Here is a 25,132-nt window from a genome sequence, read left to right on the forward strand (position 1 = left end):
TACTTGTCTTAGCAACAGTTAAAACAATAACAAGACTTATTGTTTGTCAAAATGGGATAAAGTTTGTGTACTCTATAATAGAAATTATCTTACAGTCAATTGTAATAATTTGTGGAAGGAAGAAGCTTTGCTTGGGTAGCCAGAATACTTATTGTTCTCACTGCTATACAAGCCTAAACTAAATACCGTGCAAATGATATGTTCATAGAAGGAGTCCTTATATCTCCTATCAAGGACTGCAGCCTACTTGGTGTTACCTTTAATATCTCACTGAGATCTGAGGAAGTATCTGGCATAGTTTGCTTCTATGACAACTTAATTCCTATGGAACAGTAGGAAAGTAGGAAAATATGTGGTTCAAGATGGATTACAACTAATATGAAATATCTTGTAAAAAGAGCAAAACAAAATGGAAAATGCCTCTCCCTAATATCTTAACACCCTGAACTACACAGTATTCCCAGATACACAGGTGGATGTCTGGAAGTTGATAACTCTTCCTGTAAATAGGCTGGATTAGTCCAGGAATTACACTTTCTATTAAGAAAATTACATGAAATAGAAAATTCATTTTTCCTTTCTCTTCATTGTTAAGAAAGCATGAACATTATTTTGTTTAGACCAAGAGATTAGGAAGAGAACATGTAGGAATGTGAAATACACAATGTTCTGAAAGCATTATTGAGAAATACAGAGACTTGTGATTATTTAAGTTATTCTAGTTTTACAGCAGTTGAAGACAGCAGTATTCCACAGTATTTTCAGAATAACAGGCTTGTCCCTCAGTATGTTCACAATATGGGATTCAATACCTTGAGATTCCAGATGCTGAACATCTCTCCTCTACTCTCCCTTTGGCTGCTTTGTGTCTTCTGTGGCTATTATTAATGGAGGGTGGGATAGACTGTAATCCAGTACCTTACATTCAGATATAGAGATAATAAATCTCCATAAACAGAATTTGTAGTGGAAAATGTGCACAAACATTTTGATTTGAGTTTTTGTTTTGTTTTTTTTTTCCCCCTGTCATTTTAGTACTTTGTAGCACTCTGTGACTGTAGCAGAGTTCAACAGAAACCCTGGGGAGAGCGGTGCCTCAGCCTGACTCCAAATCTCCAAGTAGCTCTTGAGATTATTATTCTTCTTTTGAACTTTGAACGCATTTTAGCTACACTTCTTGTAAGTTCCTTGAAATAATTACAAAGCTGTGTGAGAGAAAGGTTGCTAGTTTCATGAATTCATGGCTAAGAAAGGGGGAGAAAGTAAGAGGCAATGAACCTGCATGCTGTGATTACAAAGAAAGTAGGATATTGTTAAGATGGTTAAAAGGAGCAGAAGAAACATCAGACAATAGTGGTGATTAGTTATAGCATCAGGACTATAGTACATGTTAAGTGGTATGTGCAAATACATGAACATATGTGAAATAAATGAAAATGCTGAAGAGGTTCTATGTGTCATGGTAAATGTATGGAGATCAGCTCCTTAGTTAAATTTTTCCCCTCTGCCTAAGATATCCTCCAAAACCTTTGGTTCCATCCTTGAAACACCTTACTCTAGTTTGACATGGGTGTCTCTATACCTGCTGTAGCAAACCTATGCGTCTACAGAGACAGTGTCACGGTATGGTGCAACGGACAGGTTCTTATTGCTGTATCTTTGTGTGTACTTTGGCTCCTGCTTTTATTTTCCTAAATGAAAATGCACCAGAGTCCCTACAGACAGAGCAAATAGCTGACTCATCTCAGAGCATTGTTGTTTTTACTGGAATACAGTGTGCTGGAAAAATCAATGTGAGAGCTATTGATTTAAGTGGTAATCTGGATAGCAAATCAGACAGCAAACCAGATAACAGCTCAGTGCAGTGTTCTTGTTAGTATTATATTACCAAACCTAATGGATGTCAAAGAGGTTTTCCATTTTGCTTTTAAAAGTATTCCTTTTTCTAACCCTGCAGTGTTTCTTAACCCTTCACTCTTATGTAGCACGCAATATTGGCAAAAGTCAGTATCTGAACACTGCACTAAATTGTGTTTTCAGTATGTTATAACTTACCTTTTGTCACATTGTTTTCTGTTTGTGGCACTTTTTTCTGCTTTTACATCTGAACCTTAAATTCTCTCATCCTTCTGTAAGTTCCAATGCTCTAAGACAACAAGTTTGAATCTCCATCACCTTCTTTTCATTTTAAGCTCTTTGTATTCTTGTGTGGAGGACGGCTTGAACCTCCCTGTGAAAAACACCACAAAAACAACCAGACTAATATTTCTCAGTTTTAAGAGTCACCAGTTTCACCTAGAGCAATGTTTTCTATGGCAAGTCTCATTGCATAAAGTCTGTTTCTCCTATTCACTAATCTACTTCTCATTCTGTATGGCAAAACCAAGAAGAATCTTTTGGTCCTTTTCCTCTGTATCAAAGTAGATATCCAACTGTTTTAGAACAAGTATCCATCCATCCATCCATCCACAAAGAACATCTTTAGAGATATCATCGTTATTCTGTTCAGTGGATTTGAGGAATCCCTGGAAATCACCTTGAGAGTTGGATAGAGAAGAATCTCATGAGGTTCAACAAGGACAAGTGCAGAGTCCTGCACCTCAGGAGGGACAACCCCATGCACCAGGACAGTCTGGGGACTGACCTGTTTGGAGAACAGCTCTGCTGAGAGGGACCTGGGAGTCCTGGTTGATGATAAACATCAGCAATGTGCCCTCGTGGCCAAGAAGGCCAATGGCATCCTGGGATGCATCAAGAAGAGTGTGGCCAGAAGGTCAAGGGAGGTTCTCCTCTGCCTCTACTCTGCTCTGGTGAGTTCTGGGCTCCTCAGCTCAAGATGGACAGGGAACTTCTGGAGAGAGCCCAGAGCAGGGGCACCAAGATGATCGGGGGACTGGAGCATCTTCCTTATGAGGAAAGGCTGCAGGAACTGGAGCTGTTTAGTCTAGAGAAGAGGAGACTGAGGAGGGATCTTATTACTATTTATAAGTATCTAAATGCTGGATGTCCGGAGGTTGGGTCATCACTTTTTTTCTATTGTACCTAGTAACAGGACAGGGGGTAATGGAAAGAAGCTGGAATACAAGAAGTTCCATTTAAACACAAGGAAAAACTATTTTACTGTTCAGATGAGGGAGCCTTGGCACAGGCTGCCCAGGGAGAGTGTGGAGTCTCCTTCCTTGGAGGTCTTCAAAACCTGCCTGGACACATTCCTGTGTGACCTGATCTAGGTGGACCTGCTTCTGCAGGGGTTTTGGACTGGATGATCTCTAAAGGTCCCTTCCAACCCCTACCATTGTGTGATTCTATCGTTCTATGAAGTCTTGCTGTATTGTCATCCTTTTCCCCTCACACTTGCCAAAGAAGTCTAAAATGGTACCAAAACCCTCTCAGGTTGAGAGGGACAAAGTGGAAGGCAAGTTAGACTGCAAAGGCAGAAGCAGGTTGTGCTTATCCCAGGTAATGGTGCTTCCTTGGCATCTCATTAATGCTTGGAAATCAAAAGAGGATGTTTAAGTCTTAGAGCTACAACTGCAACTTTCCATCCCAAGACATACTTTGTACCCAGACAAGTTTCCTTTTACCTAGATAGTCATGGGTTTTTTTGGTATCTCAGCTCATCCTTGACAGGAAAATTCAAGACTGAAGTGACAGGAAACAAGATTTACAAAGACAAATTGAGCTGTTCCCAAACCTGTATTGCTCCCCAGAGCTCCAAAATCTCCACATTATCTACTAGCTATTGCTATTTATACTAGCAGCTATTTAAACACCGTCAAGGTCTCCCCCTGTGAAGGAAGTGCACGTTCCCAAGTGGTTAGAGGATTTCATTAACAGTGAGTCTACTGATGTGGGTGAGCTAGAGGTCAGGGAAACAGGAAACCTTCACTCATCCTAGTTCACCCTGCAGGAGACTGTTTAGATCAGCATCAAGATCCTACTGATTTGAGCTGTCTTTAAAGAAAGTTCTTGCAGCTTTCTGTGTTTGCTGGACCACCTTTGCAATTAGCTGCCATCAAATCATAATTAAAGTCTTTCCCCACAGAGGTGAAAAGTACTTTGGACTGTTTTCCTTCTCAGCCTTTTGGGAAATATATCCTGTCAATTCCTTTCTTAATGTATTTTTCTTTGCATATAAACAAAGACTTTTTCTTGAGCTAGGGCCCAGCTACACATTTTAAATGGGATTAAAGCTGGGTTGTTAGAAAGCTAAGGAACAGTCAAAGACATCATTTTGGTTTGACTCATTAGAACAACCAGGACTCACTGGCTGTTCCCAAAGTGTTCAGGCCCAGGGATTTGATACATGCATAATTCTAGTATTTATAATGATGTTTGATCTTAAATGAGCTCTTTCTAGCTTCTGCCATGCATTTTGGATGCTCAGATTGTTTAGTGCCTGCTTGTTCTTCTCTCCAAAGGAAACAACATGCAGAATAAATGATTAAAATCATGATGTCCCTCCTGAAATATGTAATTTATTAGAAGCAATTAGTACAGTATGTGGCCCTCATCCAAATTTGTAACCCCTTAGGCCAGCTTGATGATGTCTGATGCATCTCATTACATTGTGACTGAAGGTTAACAAGGAACACAGATAGAGTCTGGAGACATAAAGGATTATTGTTAGTGTGGTAAGCACTGAGTTCGGAGCCCACGAGAATCATTGTGGAACAAAAATCTCAGGCTATATTTGCTTCAAGTTACAGAAGAATTAAGTTTGTAAGTCTTAAGCAGTGACTGCACAAACTCGTATCATTTTCCAGGCTGCCCTCTTCTATGGCAAGCTCCGTGAAGAGCTTCTAGTGTTAACTAAACACATTAGTGTAAGAATTAGAAATGTGATATTATACTAGAAAGAAAAGTACTGTGTCTTTGTGTGATTTCTGCTTCATAAATTGACTTAAATATAACTTTTAGGAAATTAATAATACCCACAATATAACACATCTTACATAGTTTTCTGAACATCAAGCCCAGGTTTGTGAAATTTCACAGACTGAGACAGTGTTTAGTCAGACTCTACTCATGTGGGTAAGTCACTTTGTCTCGGGCTATTACATTTTCTCAAACTTTCCTATACTGACCCTTTTATTTAATGTAATTGTGCTGTACACGAGCCACGAGACCAGAAGAGAAGAAGATGGTTTTCAACTATGCTCTGAGTCCTGAATGTGTATTTCAGACCTCCTTGCTTTTCCAGTGGGCTAAAGGGCTACAATAACTAGGCAGATGGCTAGGACTCTTACACAAAAAGCTTACTCTCTTTTACTTACTCTCTCTACCCTCTACTTTCCTTCCTCAGACTTGCACAGTAGGCTCATGACAGTGGATACAACTTAAAAAAAAAGAGAGCTAAATTAATTAGTGAATCACTGAGTTGGTGAATGAGTTACATTAGATTGCTGCCATCAGATTGCCACCATCTCAAGTTCAATTGGCTGCCACTGTTCTGCTACTGCCCCAAAAGCTGGCAGATGCAGCCATAGTCTGTATTTAATTCCTTACTGTTGGCAGCTTTGACTACATTTCATTTCACACAGCTGTCAGCTTCTGTTTCAAAATGGCTCTGGCCTTGGCTACAACAAATACCACAGTATCTTTAGAGAGACTGAGGTGTTCAGTGGAAACTAAGCTTGACATCCATTCCACAGAAAAACTGAGATATTTGTGTTACAACTTGTCATCTGCTACTATTACCTGTTGTGTGAAAAAAAAAAAGATTCTGCTGGGCACTAACATCAGTCCTTAAATTACTACATGGGGTTTAAGGACCTAATCCAACACAGACTGAAGTCTAAGGGAGTATTCCCACTGACTTAATTCAATTCAGTGTGAAGTCCACATATCTGATAGCCTTTTCTAATCTTCATGCAGTGTATGCCTCTTTTTAAGGGTATGACTTTGTGATAGAAGGGCAATCTTAAATGTCTGTGAAACAGCATTTATGACTTGAAAATAGCATTATTTAGCATTGTTGTGCAGTGTAAACATCATAGTAGTATGAATTCTTTCTAAGCAGTAAGAGCCAACATTAAAAAGTCAACTGTTTAAGAGATAACAACATAAAATACTATAGAAAGAGAACATGGGAGGCTTAGTACTTAGTTTAAAACATTAAGTAGAAAGCCCAGGAAGGGCAACATGTGTTGTTCTGGTTACTTTATATCACAAGATATATTTATAGTGAAATTTCAAAAATGTTGGCAATGATATACTCTGAATTTTAACAACTTTTGAAGAAAAGATAATATTTTTGTAGGGGGAGATGTAAAGTTCTTACAAAGCCAGTCATTTGGCAGGGCATTAAATTTTATTTCCTGGCTTTAGCTATGTATTCTATGCTGGAGGTTAACAACTGAGCCACATGGCAGACTTTGACTCCGCTGGGTCCTATTGTAGTAAATAATAATGACCTGTTTGTTTCGTCTCAAACATTTAAAATCCTGAATTTGATCTCAAGCAAGATGACAGAATGAAGACCTAGATTACGTGTTGCTGCTCCTGTTCATGTTTGACATCTCCTGGGGTCCTGGACAAGAGCTGCAGGATCATATGCACAGCAAGGACAAGTGTATTTGTCTAGTCCTCACCTCTTCTCTGCTCTGTGCCATGAATCAAGCTTGCTAGGGAGAGCACGCTCCTCCTGTGCACTGCTGGGGTCTCTGGCATGTGAGGGGCCAGTGGGGAATCTAGCTGAATTTATACTGGAGTCTCCTGGAGATAAAGAGGTACTTTTGTATTTATATGCTGTACCTAAGTAATATTCTTCTAAAGTGCCTCCATACTATGCAAGATTTTGTCTCCTTTGATTTACCTTTAAAAGAAAAGCCCTTCCTACATTTGTATCTAACTGCATATTTCTATAGTTCCTCTATGTCTATAAATGTTTTCTCTCCACAAAGTCATTTCATTTTTAAAAATCTCTACCCCCAAAAGGCAAAGCTGTCAAACATAGCATGACAACCTACAGGCAAGCCCAAGTTAATAATGAATTTCTGTAACATGAACAGCACCACCATGAATTGAGCAACGTCATTGAGCGAAATCATCCCGTAACATTCCAGCTAAAGCTCCATCAGCAATGCTAGTCCTTATGAGCATGTGTCAGTATGGTCAGGTTTGCACCCATCAGCAGAGCTCCTACCACTCTCACTCACCTTTCCTGAGATCAGGGCTGGGAGGTTTGAAAAACGCAACAATTTTCTTGAAAGCAGCTCCTGCCCACAAGCTGCTCTTCCAGGGACAGTACCTTACCATTAGTTCTTTTACTTTCTACCGTCAAGTTTCACTCAGTAAATGTCCAAGGAGTATGTTATCTTTGTAATATCTCTGACTCTGAACACTGTGGCCGTTATTTCTGTGACTCAGCTGAGAGGAATCTTGCTTCTGATTTTCAGGGACCGTCTGTGCTGGGTTTCTAGTGGCAGAGAGATTGTCTGGCTTTCTTTATGATTTGATTATTTTTTTCCTTTTGAAGTGGATGCTGATTAGTCTTTATTGAAAGACAAAAATTTTCTAAAGGCAGACATGTGGTTCTCTTCCCCTCCACAATTTCTCCCTTTTTTTCACCCCTTGGGATTCAACATTGCCCAGTTTAGCAGGAACATAGAGTTCCCAAAACCATCCACCAAAACTTTGGCATGAAGACAAGAACACAAGCAGCCTGAAGATTTCAACCACATCCTTTCAGGCCCGCAGCTAAGACTGAACACTTTCATGAATTATGTGTGTGAATGTGACCAGAAAAACACAGGAAATAGAGCAGCAAGCATATGGATTTGAAAAGGGATTAAATTTTCCTGTGAGCTTCACAAGCCAGAAGGATGTTGTTTAAAAAGCTCTCATTTGGTCTAGCTGCTAATTTTTCTTGAAAGGGTGGGAGAAATTTTCAGCTTCTTTAGTGCTCACCTAAGCTGTGAAGAAGTGCTATTCCATGGGTTTTTTATAGCCAGAGGAGAGCACCAGCAGACTCTGAGGAATCTACAGAGTAACTATTATTTAAAAGAATTGAAAGATCTAATGACTGCTCAGACACCAAAAAATGCCAGAACTCAAATGTGAATCTTTACTGTTTACGTTGTACACACAACAAGAGATATATGTAAAAATATGTCTGCTAAAGCCTGGAATTGATGCAGATTTAGGACTGCTCCCTGCAATTACATCTTTCCAGGTGATAGGGACACAGGATGCACTAGGGTTGTATATGTACCTGAAGAGCAGCTGATAAGCCATAGGAAAGCCACGCGCGTCTGCTCAGCTTAGCTGGGGCTCTGTTCAGGACAATAAATTCGAGAAAGATGAGGCCAGTTAAATGGAGAGCAGTGCAAACTGGAGGCTGTGAAACTGAAGAGAGGTGCTGGATGGTGATGGGTGGCAGCGCAAGGCCTGTATCCTTGAATACCAGAGTGCCTAGAGCCTAGCCATCCAAAGGCAAAGTGAGGAAGTAGGTTTTTCCTTTTCTTTTAGAAACATTGAAAAAGTATGTAAATTCATCTTTCAGTCTCCAAGAAAACCGAGTTATTAAAAAAAAAAAGTCCATGGGATATTTGGCATGCAAGCTCCCCCTGGTGACACCTAGGTGTAGTTCCTTACCACCACTTCTGGTGAATTACTAAATTTAAGAATGGTTTTAAGAAGAGTGGAATTTTATTAAAGACTGACTGTAATTTATAATTTCTAGCTATAATCTGTTTAAATTTTTTACTGGATTTTACTTAGATACCAGTGGTTTTCTGCAAATCTCTTGAGCTGTTAGAGACTGACTTTTCTTCAAACTCAGTGAGACCAACTGTGAGTAGTGTTAAACATAATTTTTAAAAGAATATATGACTCTGATATGAATGTGTCTAAGCCCTTACAGTCTACATTTTCTGTACTTTGCTTATATTTTTCACAATGAAATCAAATAATTGGAGCATCAAGTGACTGGAGCACCTTCCTTATGAGGGAAGGCTGTGGGAACTGGGGCTGTTTAGTCTAGAGAAGAGAAGACTGAGGGGGGATCTCATTAGTATTTATAAGTATAGAAATTGTGGATGTCGGGAGATTGGGGCATCCCTTTTTTCTATTGTAGCTAGCATCAGGACAAGGTGTAATGGGATGAAGTTGGAACACAAAAAGTTCTATTTAAAAACTATTTTACTGTTCAGGTGAGGTAGCCTGAATATTCTGTGAATATTGTTCCTTGCAGCAAAGCAATACTGTTCTCCATCTCCCATTCAAGTCACCATGGTTGGACAGTTTTGGAGAACTGTTCTCCACTAGATATTTTTTATTTGATGTTGTGTGGGAAAGGATCACTTTTTTCACAGATGCCAGCAAGGGGAAGAGTCACACTTCCCACTTGTCCCCTGACCAGCATGTGTGAGTGAGCACAGTGCCTGGTTAAGACTAACAGAGGCACCTGCTTCCCGTCCTTCTTACTGGCTTCAGCAGTGAGACTTAACAGACACTAACCATCTCCGAAGGGTTAAAGCCACCAACCTGCATTCAGGCGGACTTTCCAGCAGAAGCCCTGGTTAGTGGGCAACCAGCAACTGCTGATTTGCTCTTAATTTGCTGCTGTTTTTCTGCTGGCTTGCTGATGAAGCAGCCCAACACTACCAGGCAAAGCTCCCCATGCTCCCTGGCCCCCTAGCACCCTGCCAGGTTAGTGAAAAAAGACTGATCTCTCACCTCGGTTTCAGGTTGGTGAAGACTCCACCTAAGTCTGGGGTCTCTGTTTGGAGGTTGGTGTGTGATGTAGGACTTCACGGTGTTTATTCTCCAGCTTTGATATCAAATCTCAGAAGTAGCTGCACCAACCCATGGGGAGCTGTGCCATTCCTGCTCCATCAGAGCAGCCTGGTGTATCTCAGAAAATTTCAGCACATGAAAATATTTGTATAGTCTCGAACTTGATCAGGAAGTTAAGTAGGTAACAACGAGAAGAGAGATCACATGGGGTCTATCAGTTGCTCAGTCTGAAGATCTGTAGTAGGGCACAAGGTCAAAACCAATGCTTCTGGTCATATTTAAAACCTACAAACCTATTATCTGAGAGAAAGGAGCTAGACTTACTGTTGTTGTTTTTAGGTGGACAAGACACACAGTCCAGTTTCAAAATGCTCCGCAAGGTACACTCTCTCAGCTACATCTGAGTAAGAGCTTGCATCTGACCTGGGGCCAGCTGGCTCCACATAGCTCACATCCATGCTACAGTCCCTTTTATGCTCCCAAATCATGGGAGTCATCCAAAATACCCATTGGAAATTATTTCTGGCCTGTGCCTAAACCATACTGAGCAAGGGCTAGTTGGCACAGAAAAAAATGGCAATCTACCCAGTGGTTGGTCAGTGCAACCAGAGTAGGTAAGTGCCCAGAGCTGCCTCCTGGCACTGTTTAGTGTGGGGTTAGACTTAGGTTCTCAGGTGCCAGTATGCATTTAGGAGATAGAAGCATGGATACTTTATAAAAGCCTATGTTAAACACTGGAAACAGTGTTGAAAATTAGGGAAATTTATCTGCTTCTTCTATGCAGTTACAATTCCCTTGGCTGTGCTCTCTGTGCTAGAAAATGATGAGCTTGTATGCAATGAGAAGAATCAATTGACATCAAACATGAGACACTCAACTTAAAATAAGATTTTTTTTTTTCTTTTTGGTGCTGTGACAGTGATCAGACAGTGGAAAAAGTTTCTGAGAAAACTTGTGCAATCTCCATCCTTGGAGATACTCAAAATCTTTCTTCATACAGTCCTTGACAACCTGCTCCACCTGACTCTGTGTTGAGCAGGAGTTTGGATTAGACAATCCCTGGAGGTACCTTCCAGCCTCAGCAATTCTAGGATTTAATGACTGTTTTGCTTACCATTTATGAAATGTAAACCTTTCATAACATGATCACAACAGGCACGGTGAAAACTTTATCCTGCAGCTGCCTATATCAGAATTTAACCTTTCAGTCCAATGGATGACATCTTATTTTGTATGTTCCTTACACCTGTAAGAGCACTTTCTAAATGTCAGACTTTCTGAGCAATACCATGTCAGAATAAAAAATTAGGATTAAGGTAGGCTGCAAGCCCCAAATAAGTCAGCTCTTAACATGATAAAAACCTTTCCAGCATCAGGATGTGTTAATGAATCCAGAAGAGGGCCCAGTTCTGATCTTCCAGAAATATTCCAGTGGTCCTAGGCAGTTAAGCTGACTTGATGCATAACAGGCTTTGCTTTGGTTAGTGTGAAATGCTTGCTGCAGAGAGAGAGGGGAAGGATTCAAGCCTTGAGCTTCTGAAATGGATCTCAGCTACTTGAGATGATCTCAGCAGCTCACAGGTACTGAGGTGGTGAAAACTGAAGCAGTTCAATTCTTCCTGACAGATTCCTGCTTGGATGTCAGGACCACAGCTACAGTACTTGTAATACAAAGAAAGTGGTAATTGTTTGCTATTCATATGCCACCCATGAAGCAACTGTGATGGGGGTAATTAGATATGAACACTGACCCGTCAATCACTTGTTTAGTCATCACAATGTTCTTGTAATTTTGAAGGTGATTATAAAATACTTAAAAGAAAATCTCATTCCAACATTTACAATATTACTTATATCAGGTTATGCTGATGTCAAAATCATATTTCCTTTGTCATCGTAAGAAGGATCACAATAAAGATTACAATTATAAACCAGTAGGGGATTCCTTGGCAAATTAACAGAGAAACTTATAGACTTCTGGCAGAAACCAAGCAGACTGGATTAATTAAAAGCGAAAGCCACACAGCACGTAGAAGTATAGCAGAGAAACACAGCTTTGGGTTTTTGGCTGACCAGCAAAGGTGTTACTCCTGGTTTTGTTTTAATAAAAGTGCAATTCACTGGAAAGCTTTACATCCATGACCTAAAAATGAGAGGCTACACAGAGTACTCAGCAGTTTGACATTATCAAATTTTGCACTATATCTGCCCCAGACCACAGAAATAAAAACCACAAAAAGAATAACAAAAATAAATATACATCCAGAATATAAACCAAACAGAATGCTGAGGGTACTATGCTGGGCCTGGGGATGAAATAGAAGAAGCTGTGAACTAGGAAAACCTGCTCAGTTCTTATACACATGATTTCATTCACCCCATCATGTATTCAAGTTTCAATTGCTCAGTATTGCAGCCTCTTCTTCTCTGTCAGGGATTCTCTCTCCTTGGGATGTGGCAGTAAGTTTTTTCTCATTTGTTTAAGTTTCATGACCTCATAAAAATATCCATGTCAGCCAAAATATAAAAAAGAGATCTACAATTGTCTGGAAAAAAACAAGCAGTTGGATGGTGCTGTCCATTAACATTGAAGTAAAATAAGAATGCCTAAAGAAAACTCAAACAGACTGTTTGGAAATAGCTCGTGAAGTTGTGAGGATAGAAGTGTTTCATAGAACATTTCAGTAAGGTTTAATTTCCTTTCTGTTATGAATTTGCACAAAAATGAAATTAATTTTTTTATGACATTTCTAGATTTTTGTGTTTAACAAACTAAGAAAAACTAAAGGCTTTGATACCAGTGTTTGCAAATGTTTTGAGGAAATATTTATTCTTTTTTTCATCATAAAGGAAACTGTGAAATTTCAGGGTTTTTTTCTAATCATAAGCATACCAGAATTGTAAGGCTCCAAGGAAGTGCATTCAACTACTGAAGTCCACTACTATCATTTTTATAAATGCTCTGACTTGAACCCATCCTGCTTAAACCAAGTCAGGCACGGAGCTACCCTGAGCTTGTTACAGTCTGCCAAGTCAAGAATCCTGGAATTCTCTCTCTCTGCTGATTGTACAAGGAATCACAGGGGAATCACAGGCAAGTGCATTCAATATTAAAGTACCTAAAGGTAGGTGGGCACCTGTGCTTAGCAGCAAACCCAGGCTGCCCTTGGACATTTCATAGGGTCAGTTCTTAACATTGCCACAGCAGTGAACAGGGGGAAAAAAAAAAGGAAATAAAGACCTAGGAAGCAGAGGTAAAACAAGGATGGCATTGACTGTGTTACTTTCTTTTTACAGCAAGGAGAAGAATCACATATTTTTGTACTTACAACCAAAAGAAAACCTCCCTGATGTCTAATAAATAACTGTGCAGTGAGTAAAAGTATTTTCCAGACAGTATGTCCAAAACTACTGAGCCTGTGGTGGCACTGGCACTGTGTAACTAAGGATAAGCATTTTCAATGGTGTATTATAGCAAAGGGGTCCATAATTAACATTTTAGTAAAATCTGATCCCAGATTCTGTCTACATCTGACCTATGACTGGATCTAAATTTAACTGCTAGTTCTTGTTTGATAATCCAATCATAGCTGTCAAATATCTAATACAGGCGATCTGGATGAGGTCTGATATATCTCATGTCTCCTCAAACCTGCCATGGTATTGAAGATTCCAGAAGTACCTATGTTCCCTTATTCCTTATACACTGCTTTTTAAGCTTATGTTTTGTAGTTAAAAGAATTCTGCACATATTTAGGACATAAAAGCATAATTTCCTACACAAGTTAGTTAAGCTCTGCAGAGAAACTTTCTAGGCAAACCTTGCCTGCTGAATGCACATGGACTACAGCTGTATTGCAGTGCAAAGGCTGGTCTGAGCAGTACAAACATTGCTCATCAGGGTTGGAATACCATTTGCATGATCGCAGTTCATATCTACAAAGATCCCTGGGATCAACACCCTCCATTTCCCTGTCATCTAGAGACCAAACCAAACACAGAATTAGGTTAAGAACTGTATTTGTTTTCACAAAGGAAATTGGCATATGCTCTTTTGTCTGTGTACATTTATTTTTAACATTGCTGTTTGGTTTGGGTTTTTTGCATTTTGTGTTTTTGGTTTTTTTTGTTTTTTTTTTTAAAAAGGGAACCTACAAAATCATCTTCTCCAAAATAACCCCATTTTGTGGAGGTGCCAGACAAGGGAATGAAATGGTGGTTGTTACTGTTGTCGGTGATTCTGCCACACACTGAGAGGCTATTTTGCTGTATAAGATGTCATTCCTCTACTTTACTAATTGGAGTTGATATCACATAGTTCCTTTGATTTGGGAGCAATTTTAAGCAAAGCACAGGGAAAAATGCAACACTCTTCTTGTGGTTCAGGAGTTTGCAGTTCAGCAGCAGTTTCACTTTTCTCTTTGCTCTGTGGCTTGTGCTGCTGGAACAGCAGCATGCAGTGGGTTTGCCTTACTCTGGGCTGGCTGCCACATCCCTCCCTGCCACCTAAGTCACTGCCACTGCCACGCACTACCTTTATTGCAGATTATTTAGCAGAGGCATATTGCTTCATCTACCCCCACCATAAACAAATCTCTGCTGGCCAGTATTTTTTTAAAACCCTAATGGAAATTGCCATTCAAATAGAAGCAATTAGATTTGAAGTTAAAACATATGACATGAAAAAAGGCCATCCTAATATTCTGTTGCAGTGTGCTTTTCTATATCATGGCATCTATAACTACCTGAACATCCCAAGTAGGTGAAAGTCTCAGACCACCTAACATCCAAACAGATCACAGTACAGGTTCCCTAATACAGCACTTTCCCCAAGAACTAAATGCTGAAGTAAAATCTCTTAGGAATGCTTATGCATTTACTTTGAAGACTGGTTTGTGTAGCCTCAACAGCAGTTTTGACAAGAATAATTTTTATTATAAAAGATACAGTCTTGAGTAACTCTGGTAAGAGAAGTGTCTGGGAGAGCGGTTTGGAGATTTTCCATTAAGAATTGAGGAAGGAAAAAAAATTAAAAAGAGAAAATCCTCTTGGTTGCCTCTATTGGCAGGAACAGATTAGAGGAAATTACATTGATATGAGAATCAATTCCCTTCCTAACATATAAATCACTGCTTAATATATTAACATCTTTGGAACAGAACTCTTCTATTTTTTATCCTCAGCAAAGGGAATAGTAGCTGTGAACAAAGCATTTGTTCCTAGAGGAACAAATCATTTTTGTAAATGCTCATTGATCTTAACACTAGGAAAGGGACATTATTTTTATATAATTGAATCTCTGGCATAAAGCATACCCTTCAAACTAGTTCGACACCTGATTTATAATTTATGTTGAAAGATGGCATATATTTTAGAATTCAGAAGTTAAGATTTCTTATGAAAGTTAAGATTTATGTAATAATCCGTTACCTTTTGATTTAAAGAAGCCATGCTTAGAAAATGTTACTCATAAGCTTTGAAGGCCAGTGAGTTTTAATACACATTTTATGAGAGTAGCAGAGCTATTTGGTTCTGTTATGGAGCAGCTGATTCAGTTTTGAAAATGTAGCCCTTTATTTGATGGAATTACTGTAATCTTTTAACATAAGCAAACAATTCTGGCAGTCCTGCAATTTTGATCTGCTCTTAGACAGACAGCTGCCTGACTGACACTGGTACTGGTCTTAAAAGTGAGGGATTAGCAATTCCAGCAAATAAACCCATTGTCTGGTAAAACTTGACTTCCAGACTGCTGTTTCCTCAGGTAGGTTTTTTATCATCTAATCTAACAAACTTCCCAGCACCTGTCAAAGCACAACACCTTTGAAGATCTGCCTGCATTGGGTGAATATCAACAGCTCTAAGCTTATCTCTGAACTAGAAAAAGTGGGATTAAAAAATGTTAGCTGAAAAGCTTCAGTCCTCTCCTGATTGCAGCATCCAGCTGCCCAGCCAGACCAACACACAGAGCTGTTGCAGTGCTGTCCGATTTCATTGCCAGTGTGGAAATTATCTCTATATGCTTTTCTGCTGAAGTTGTTGCTGAGGTATTTGATCAAGAGCCATCAGCTAAGAGATTTGGGGCTTTCAAAGGGTAATTAGCATTGGGCTGAGATTGTTACAGGCTGAAACATCCACTTGGCTGACTGTAAGGGCTTCTGCTGTTCATCTGAACTCTGAAGACTGGCTGACTTCTGCAGTCTGAAGGCTAGTGAGGGAAGGGAGGAACAGGAAAACGAGGTGTTTACATTCCACAAGAAGTTGCCTGGGGTGACAAAAGCCTCTCAGTTTACATTTTTTTGGCTACCATAAGTGGGAGATGCAGTCCCTCCAGCCACAGCAAAGCTGACTTCTGTCTCCAGTGCATGTTCTGGACAGCTTGGGGAGGACCAACAAAAGCACTTTCTGTGCTGAAACAGCTCCTTCACACTAGGCTTATGGAGCCAGTGATGCTTCAAGCAACTTCTGAGAGGGAAAAACCAAGGGGAAAGTAGTGTGTGAGAGAATAAAATGGAATGCAGCCAGACACTTGTAACATGAATAATGCTGCTGTCATACAGTCTTCTTTGTGATAGTTTAACACTGAGGGTTCTAACTGAGAGAAAGTAGCATGTGCCCTTAAAATTTGTCATTTAAAAGACTCACTCTGAGGACTGAGTATTGTGTGGCTGGAGCTGAGAGAAGAGATATTAACAACCAGCAGACATTTAGAAAATTAGTCAGTCTTTGTTGCTTGGTTTCCAAACGATCATGCACAAACATCTATGAGGCCACAGTGACCTGCTGCATATGCTGATGATCTGATCTGCTCCAGATTAGATATGTGACCTACATAAACTCGTCATACTTCCCAGTGCTTCAGATCATTTGTTTTGATTTAGTTATCAGTACTTGTGAAAGAGATGAACATTAGAGAAGAAGGAACAAACAAACAAAAAGGATGAAATTTCATGGCTGAATACTATCTTTGTCTCATAATGATAACAGACCCATGAGAATTTTTTTTCTTGTGCTCAATCTGAGCTCAGATGTAAAATAGTATAGAACACAAGTTTTTCTGCTGATTTATAGCTTGCTAAAATGTCAACATTTAAACTTCCACACTAATACTTCAGATTGTTTTTATTCTAAACGTTATGAAGGCCCACCGTGTCTGCTGGCCTTTGAAAACTCCATCAGCTGTAAAGGACAGAGTGACAGCCTGACTTTGCTTTTCCTTGGATAATCTAAACAGAAGTTTGAGAATATATAGTGTGCCAATTTTCTGTGTCACTTTATCTCATATCTCAAACTTTAAAGCCACATACAACATTGATTTATAGTATTTTACATATATCAATTGCAAATAGTAGCTGCTTGAAAATGTTTCCTTCTTACAACTTGCAATTAAGGTAAATTAGAACATCTGACTCTTCAGGTTGGCAGACTGAAGTCATTCTTGTAGATGGGAATAAAGAAACACAAGGAAAGGTATGTAAACCACATTTTCTGTGGTTCTTATCATCTTGTATTGATGTTAACATAGCACCCAGGAATCCACACCAGGGATTAGGACTGTGTCGCATTAAACCTTGTTCAAACATTCAGTGGAAGTCAATTGCTGCACCAGCTAAATCCCAGCTGAGCTGTAGCAATCAAACACAGGAACAGATACAGAGTGTTAGGGAGGAGTGTGACAGTCTTTGTCTCAGCATTCTGGCAACCAAAATGTTTGAGGTTGTTTCTTAAATTCCATACTGAGATCTTTGGGGAGGATCTAGAGGTGGCTGTGGAAGCTGGTAGTTGTGTCTCTCCAGCATTCAGTACAATGTAGGAAAAGGGATAAAAATGCTCATTTAAAAGCCTAGCAACAAATTGAGTGCCAAAGCTGTACTAGTTTCTGACTTGAGATGAGAGCAAGTGATGCTCATAATATGTGAAGAAACTGAATTTTCCTTGAAAGCATAAATAACCACCATTAGTCTGAAGTATCTTGGACAAAATCAGTGGAGAGAAAAGGCAAAGTGAGTGCTCAGTGTTAGCATCAGAAGTGATAATGTAAATTATTCAAGTGATTGTAACTATAGAATGCTGAATGCAGGGAGAAAGATATGTTTATAACAGAGAAAGAGATGTGGTCTTAGGGAAGACTGAAGTATAAAGAGAGTTTCCGTGACTGTTTTCATGGAATAAGTGGTAAAGAACGTGTTGGCTACATGAAGCAAGAAATATGTGCAAGCCTTATATGAAAATTTAATATAATGATCTAGAGAAGAGCTGAAATCAGAAACGGGTAAGCCTGCATGACAGGAAAGTATGGTGGTGCTGTCCATAGTAGGTCAACTAAGCATTTTGGCAAGGACTGCAGACTAAGAGCTTGATTTTGGCCCCTTGTAGATAATGTCAGACTGCTGCAAGCTTTGATGAAAACTCCAGAGTTTTAATCAGCACAAAAGGAACAGACTCATCAGAGGCTTTGTAAAGGTGCTTATTGCTGTATTTGATAAGTACACTGGCAAAGACTGTTGGTACTGAAGGAGCAGAAGAAATCTTGCAGCCACAACCACCCATCCTCAGAGGCTGGAGTGAGGGGAAAAAGGCTGTCAAGGGACAGCAATGGTCAAACAGTGGAAGAGCAAGGGCAAAGAGTCAGAGATAAAGATATCAACAAGTTGGAAAAGATGACAGAGATCACTAGGCACTTTTGCCAGAAAACACTCAGGCCATGTCCAAGGGCAGTGGATGACATAGTGAGATGGGGGTTGGAAGTTGTATACAGTGGAATCAATGACTGTTACTTTGGTTGAGCTGAATGGTAGAGGAAGAAGAATTGGACAGTAGTTGGGGAGGCCAGTAGTGTTAAGAATGGAATTAATTTTTTTTAAAGGATTACTAATGAAAGCTTAAGCACTAAAGTGATGTCTTGTATGCAAGTAGAGCTTATCTAAACCACCCAATTAAGTAAAAATGGATTAAAAGTTTCAGGAACTGGTTGTACAGATGAGAGATATAGATAGCAGGTAATTTATGGAAAAAGGAAACAAGAGAAACTTCAAAATAAACATTTGGGAAACTAGCATTTTCCTTACTGGCTTGCTGTTCTACTCTTGCATGGAATACATGCCTTTCTGTATTTCAGCTGCTTAAAACAAGCAAACAAAAAGATAAAGTTGTGTTTTTGGTTTTTTTTTCCAGACAAACAACAGAATTTTTGATCAACAAGGTCAAGGAGCCTAGGATGTGTGTTTACAGTAAGTGTTCAGAGGGCAGGCCTAGAGTTCTTCCATGACCAGTAGTGACAGCTGCATTTCTGATATCTTCACCAAAAGGGCTAGAGGCAAGAAAAGATATATATTTTGTTTATTAAAAAAAAAATTGACAGCATAGTTGGCATCCACCTGACAATGAATATTTGAAGATGGCTAAACTTGCTTTTTCTAAACTTTTATGAAGCAGAAAATGCTGAGAATGGAGGCCTTTTAAGCTGTATTCTATTGAACTGATGAAAGTCACAGAAAGGAAAGGCATTTCAGAATTGCTCAGCTCCTGTAGGAGGTTTCTACTTGGTAGCTGGTCCTGTGGGCTCTGAAGGGTCTCAGTTTCTGCTGGAAGTGGCAACAGTAGGAAGCATTCCCTGCTCTTCAGAGCAGGGAGCTGCCTGATGCAGGGGAATGTGTGCTGTGTCCAGCTGAGCTGCACTGTAGTGCCCATGCAGGGAGAGTCTTGGTGCTCCCCAATGGCACTGACCAGCCAGGGAGCATGTTTCCAAATACAGAGCACCAGATGCCTCTGGAAACATTCTGAAAAACATCTTGTGAAGTGTTGAGAGTCTATGTTACTTGCAGATGCCTAGCAGAACAAGAAAGCAATGGCTTCTGTAGCAGGAGTTCAGAAGCTTTGTTTTTAATACCACCGTAGACGGTTTTAAACTTTATGACATCTGCAGGCAGTGAGCATATTCTTTCAACTACAGTGATGCTCAGCAGTCCTCAGTCACCATGCACCAGTATAGAGTGACTGAGATCCACCCCTGAAATGCTGGTGGGAGGAAGCATCGTTTCAGTAGCTGTCAGTAGGTGTGCCAGGACTTGCTCCATAGGAGAGCCCACCTCTCTCTCCAGAAATAAAATATTTTCTTTGGCTTTTCTATGCGCTGGGCTGCGACTGGGATGTGATTTCTACATGAGAGTTTGTCTGGATGTATATCTGTTACAGGCAAGAGATGTTCTGTGGTCCTTGATTATGGAAATACAGTAGCCCTTGGTCCAATGCAATGCCTTAATACTGTTGTTTTCATCCATTTCATTTGGGAACAAATACAAACATATAGTTCAGGTATATATGTATATATAGATCACAATGGGCTACATAACCTAATTATGAGCTTGTATGTTTCCCAAAATTAGTACTGAAATGCCAATTTAGTCTGGTCCCATGGTTTTAAAGAGTGAAAAGAAACCTTGTTCTTGAGTGGAGTCAGACTGGTGCAATTAGATGCAGCATCTCAGTTCCAAGTAAAGGAAGCATTTGAATCTCTGACCTGGATCAGTATGTAGACTACAGCCTCACAGTTAATATACTTTTATAAACTATTAGATGGATTTACTGAGTTTTGAATTCATAAAATCATATAGTCATTTATTTTGCAAGGAATCTTGGGAAAGCACATAGTCCAACCTGACACACAAAGCACAATCGGCATCAAGTTTCACTACATTACTCAAAGCTTTGTCTAGCCCACTACTGAAAACCATCTAGGAAAGAGACTTCACAGACTCTCTGGGAAACCATGTCAGTACTTAACTATACTCAGTGGTATGATTTCTTCTTTTTATCCAATCAGAATATACTCTCTTCCAATTGATGACCAGACATCTCCACCTTGCGGGTAACCTCTGTAGGTTTAGGCAGGCTGCTGTTCGGTGCCCAAAGTTGCACTTTCTCCTGGCTGAACAAGCCCCAGTCTCACAGGTCTTCAGTCCCCTAACTACCTTGGTGGCTTCCACTGGACTTGAACAAGTCTATCAACATCTTCCTGTACAGAGAGAGGCATGCACAATATTTCAGGCACAGCCTAACTTGTTGATTGAAGACAACTTCTGGTTTCCACAACCCTTCAAAAATGACAGAAAATGGCCTCACACTGGCACCAGCAGATTCCTCTCCTGTTTTACATGACACTAGTTTTGGAGGGGTGTTTTGTTATTTCTTTAATGAAAAAATTAATTTGAGTTGTGAAAAAAAAATATCAGGAAGGAGTTTCAGAAAAGTAAAAATATATTTAGCTGACAATTTCAAAATAAAATGTTTCAGAAAAAAGAAAATTTCCTTTTCCTGGTGCAAATATGTGATTTTTGCTTAGATATTCTTTTTGCTAAGGGAACAGAACATATTTCATTCAGGATTGGCATAGAGCAGGCATTATTTGACTATTATCCTGTCTGTCTAGACTTGTTTGTTTGATAATTTTAAAGTGATTTGAGTTTTGAAACTCTGAAAATCAGACAGCTTTGCCTTCCATTGCTTTCTGAAAATCTGGAAATATGTTTTTGATAGAGAGAGGATCAGCTCCAAATCATAAAACTAAATAATCCTTCAAACTTTAGGGAATTCAAATTGCCAACCAGACTTTGATCCTGAGTTTGGTAAACATTAACACCGTTCCTTGGGTAGTGAAGCAGAGTTAAGGAAGAAGTGTTAAATAGAATGGGGAGCTGCCTTAATTACTTGAGATGGGAAGCTGCTTTAATTACTCATTTTTCTTTTCCCCAGGGGATATTTAATTCAGGAACACTTGATTATTTCAAATCTTGTGACACTGCTTAGGCCTCTAATCTAGTACTTTGGTCAGGAGAGAAGTAAAAACACATCTACTGATTAAACAGCATAGATGGTATTATGTGACCTCAAAAATGCCAGAAAGTTGTCCCATTTTCACTCATAATTTGCAAGTAATCTAGAAATATGCTTTGAAGCAATGACTTAATCTAAAAAGAATTATCAGTTCAAAATGTATTAGTGCATGACTGCTGAACATGGTTTGTTATTAAGGGTTTCTTCATCAGCATTAAGTGGATTAAATTACCTGCAGTGAAATATGAGCCCTTTGAGGAAAAACAGTTCTTGTGCTGATGGCTTCAGAAGCATAAAGTAGAGCAAGGAGGGGATGCTTCAGACAGGCTTTATTTTAAGGCAGAACAAGAGTGAGTTTGAACATGCTGTGAGTATTAAATCATTAACAGGGAGTGGTGAGAAGGGGCAGCCTTTGTTCTGGAAAGGGTTTTTGCTGTCAGATCTCCCAGGCAAAGAGGAAGGCCTCAGCCAGGACAGGACATGATGGAGCAGCAGTTGGGTGAGATGCAGCAGAAACTGGGGCCTGATGGGGTCAATGGTACAGCTCAAATCCCACGAGCCACCTCCACAGACAGGGAGACAGCAAGGCAGGGGCTGGGGATGGAGTAGTAAGAGCAACGGGATAGCATCAGGACCATGCTGGCACAGTGCTTCAAGAGTGTGAGGGAACCCACAAACTCAGAATTGCCTACCACCTGGAATAAGGGTCATTGATGAGATAGGGTGACTGTGGATCAGTATATGCAGTCCTCCCTATTTGCAACTGATATGAAGTTTGTGTAGATTATGTGGAAACAGTAACATGACGTTTTTAACTTGGATCTACTGTATGTACAAACAACGATTTCTAAAATATCCCCCATATATCCCTTCAAATATCCTGGCTTTATTTTCTTGTGGGTTTTTTTCTGTGAATAAAATCTTAGAGTCTATATTTGTTGCTTGTCTTTACTACCATGCTTCATCAATTAATAGAAACAAAATCCAAACAACAGTATTCTGGTACCTCTTGATTACTATTTGAGAAATCTGAGGACATGAACTGTGTTACCAGTGTGTGAAGACTGAAAAGATGAGAAGGAAATACACTTTCTAATAAATAGTAACAATTGTAGGGGTGATTTGAGTGGTAAGTTTTCTGTCTCTATCAGAATTTAACCTTTCATCTAACAAATTAGATATTGCTAAACAAAGATACTCGGTATGAACAGATTCACCTTAGAAAAATATATCTCTGTGGACAGAGCTCCACCTTGCTACCTATCATTTACTCTGTATTGAAATAGGACCAGGCATACAACTTGAACTGTGCAGGACTGACACTCAAGAGCTACTGCAGTGGCCACTTCTCTTGGGCTGTTTTATCTGAGCAGGAGCTGTGGATTAATGTGCTGGTGTGCTCCTGGGAATGCCCAACTCCAGTGCCTTCTGACCATCCTTGGCAGCTACTGAGGGTTGCTGCAATGTTATATGGTTAGATGCGCTTTTAATCTAAGTGTCTGATTGCTGTCATTTAACTAGGTATTTTTATTACCCCAGACTATTGTTTTTTGCATGGTAAAAGTCAGATGCTTTATGTATGAAACGTATCTTTTCACAAAAAAATCACCAGTCTTTTTTGTCATGAGTGTTGATACGTTACTGAGAGGAATTTAATTACCCGAATGTCAGTTCACACAAAATTCATTGTGTAGCTGAGCAAGGTCAGTTAATTCTGATAACTCAATGCTATCAGAACATCTTGAGGCTTATGAACAATGGACATGAATTTTGTGTGTTATTGGTCAGTTCAGGAAATCCTGTGAGTCTTTGCTTCCTTCCTAAAGATGCTGTGATATTACACGTCTGGCAGAGGTGAAGGCGGACTGTAGAACAGAGGTTATGAAAAATCATTAAACAAGATTTATAGTTGCCTGCTACATGAAAATCAATGGGTAGTGTTCATTGATGTAATTTCTCTCCATTTCCAGCAATTTTCAGATTGAATATTGCAGTTAAACCACATAGCCAAAAGTCTTCACTCCTGCCAAAAATACCATTCTATGAAGTTCCATCATACTAACTGTGTATCTTGTGCCTTCTTTTCTGCCCATTTTCTTTTCTTTCCCTTTTTCATCTTTGAAAAACTCCTTTAAAAATGACTTCTAACAATTCCTGTCAGAAGTAATGAATAGTGGCTGTTAGATGAATGCTGTGACATGGATATGTAAGTCCAGAGGTAAACAACAGGAGGCAAAATTGCCCTACAAATATAATACAATTTAAAAATTAATTTCCATTAACCTATCATTAGGTGAAATCATGCTTAAAGTGTTTGTCTTACCAAAGAGTGCTGCTAAAGAGGCCAACTTGGTGGTAGCTCTGCACCCTAAGTGCTTCCTCACGTATCACAGTTACCTGATTGGAAATGTTTTGATTATTGCAGGACACACTTACAAGTACTGTAACTTGGGAGCATTAATTTATTTGCTTGTTTTACATCTGAACAGCAGTTTCCCAGGGAACCAAGTACTGTCATATGTGTGGGGAAAAAAAAAAAAGGGAGAGGAGGCCAGAGTCTAGCACAGAGCAGAGATGGGCTTCTGTTGGAACTGAAGCTCTCTTCACTCCTGTCAAACAATCCATTGTAACATCCTTTTTTCAGCTATTTGTAACTTTGTTGAACAGGAATAACATTCAAATTTTCTCAAGTGATATATTTGGAAAAAAGTATCACATATTTTGAAGTGGTGTGAACACAAACAGTGAAGTGTAGGAACCTCCAAGTTAAGTGACTCTGGAGCCACAACTCTTAGATCTGCACCATCAATTCTTCTTACTCAAAAGCTGAGATCATCTGGATCTTTCACTGTGTGCATTAAAGGTGCATCCCTTTTCCAATATTATGCCTCTATAAGTGATGTGACAGTGGGATTTTTTGATTATCCATCTGTGCTTACCTAAAGTGGCTGGAGTGCAGTTTCTCCTCAATAAACAGAGGAGCTGATACATAAGATTTTCTTTCTGTCCATTAGAAATGGTGAATAGAACTATGTAAGATCCGTAGTGAAACAAAAAATATTTCCATATTATGGCAGTAAATACACCAGAAAACCTAATTCAGGCTCATATTTTCTTGAAATCATGTAATTTTTATTGTTATACTTCCAATACAACTGTTTCTATCAAAACCTGGAGGATGCAGAAAGAGATCCTGTGCATTTGCCACCTGTTTTTTCTGAAAATAACAAGTCTTCATCTCTGGTTTTCCTCTTTGTCAGCATCTTAGCTTGATTTTGGTTCCTTTTTCAGCTTGAATTCCTCTGTCACACCAAGGCAGAGATGAGAAGCTGGAATTAGCCCTATCCGTTGAGACTTGCTTACTTATATGGAACACACCACAGAAAAAATGACCTTTTCAATTTGATTAATTTGATAATTTTATTTTTCAGCATTAATTAATGCTGAAACCAACCAGCAGCAGAATCTGCACAACTTTCCTCAGACTTAAATTTCCAAATATCCTCTGATAGGTATTTACACTTTTTGTGAGAAATGATCCAATCTTGTCATGGCTTTG

The 25,132-nt window shown here is 39.4% G+C and overlaps 1 protein-coding gene across 1 annotated transcript in view; it reads left to right on the forward strand.

Moving 5' to 3' along the window:
• PPP1R1C (protein phosphatase 1 regulatory inhibitor subunit 1C) overlaps positions 1-25,132 on the forward strand; it is a 49,895-nt gene that overhangs the window by 23,101 nt on the left and 1,662 nt on the right. The gene's annotated exons all lie outside the window — the stretch shown is intronic.

The sequence above is a fragment of the Colius striatus genome, chromosome 11, assembly GCF_028858725.1.
Source record: "Colius striatus isolate bColStr4 chromosome 11, bColStr4.1.hap1, whole genome shotgun sequence".
Classification (NCBI taxonomy): Eukaryota; Metazoa; Chordata; class Aves; order Coliiformes; family Coliidae; genus Colius; species Colius striatus.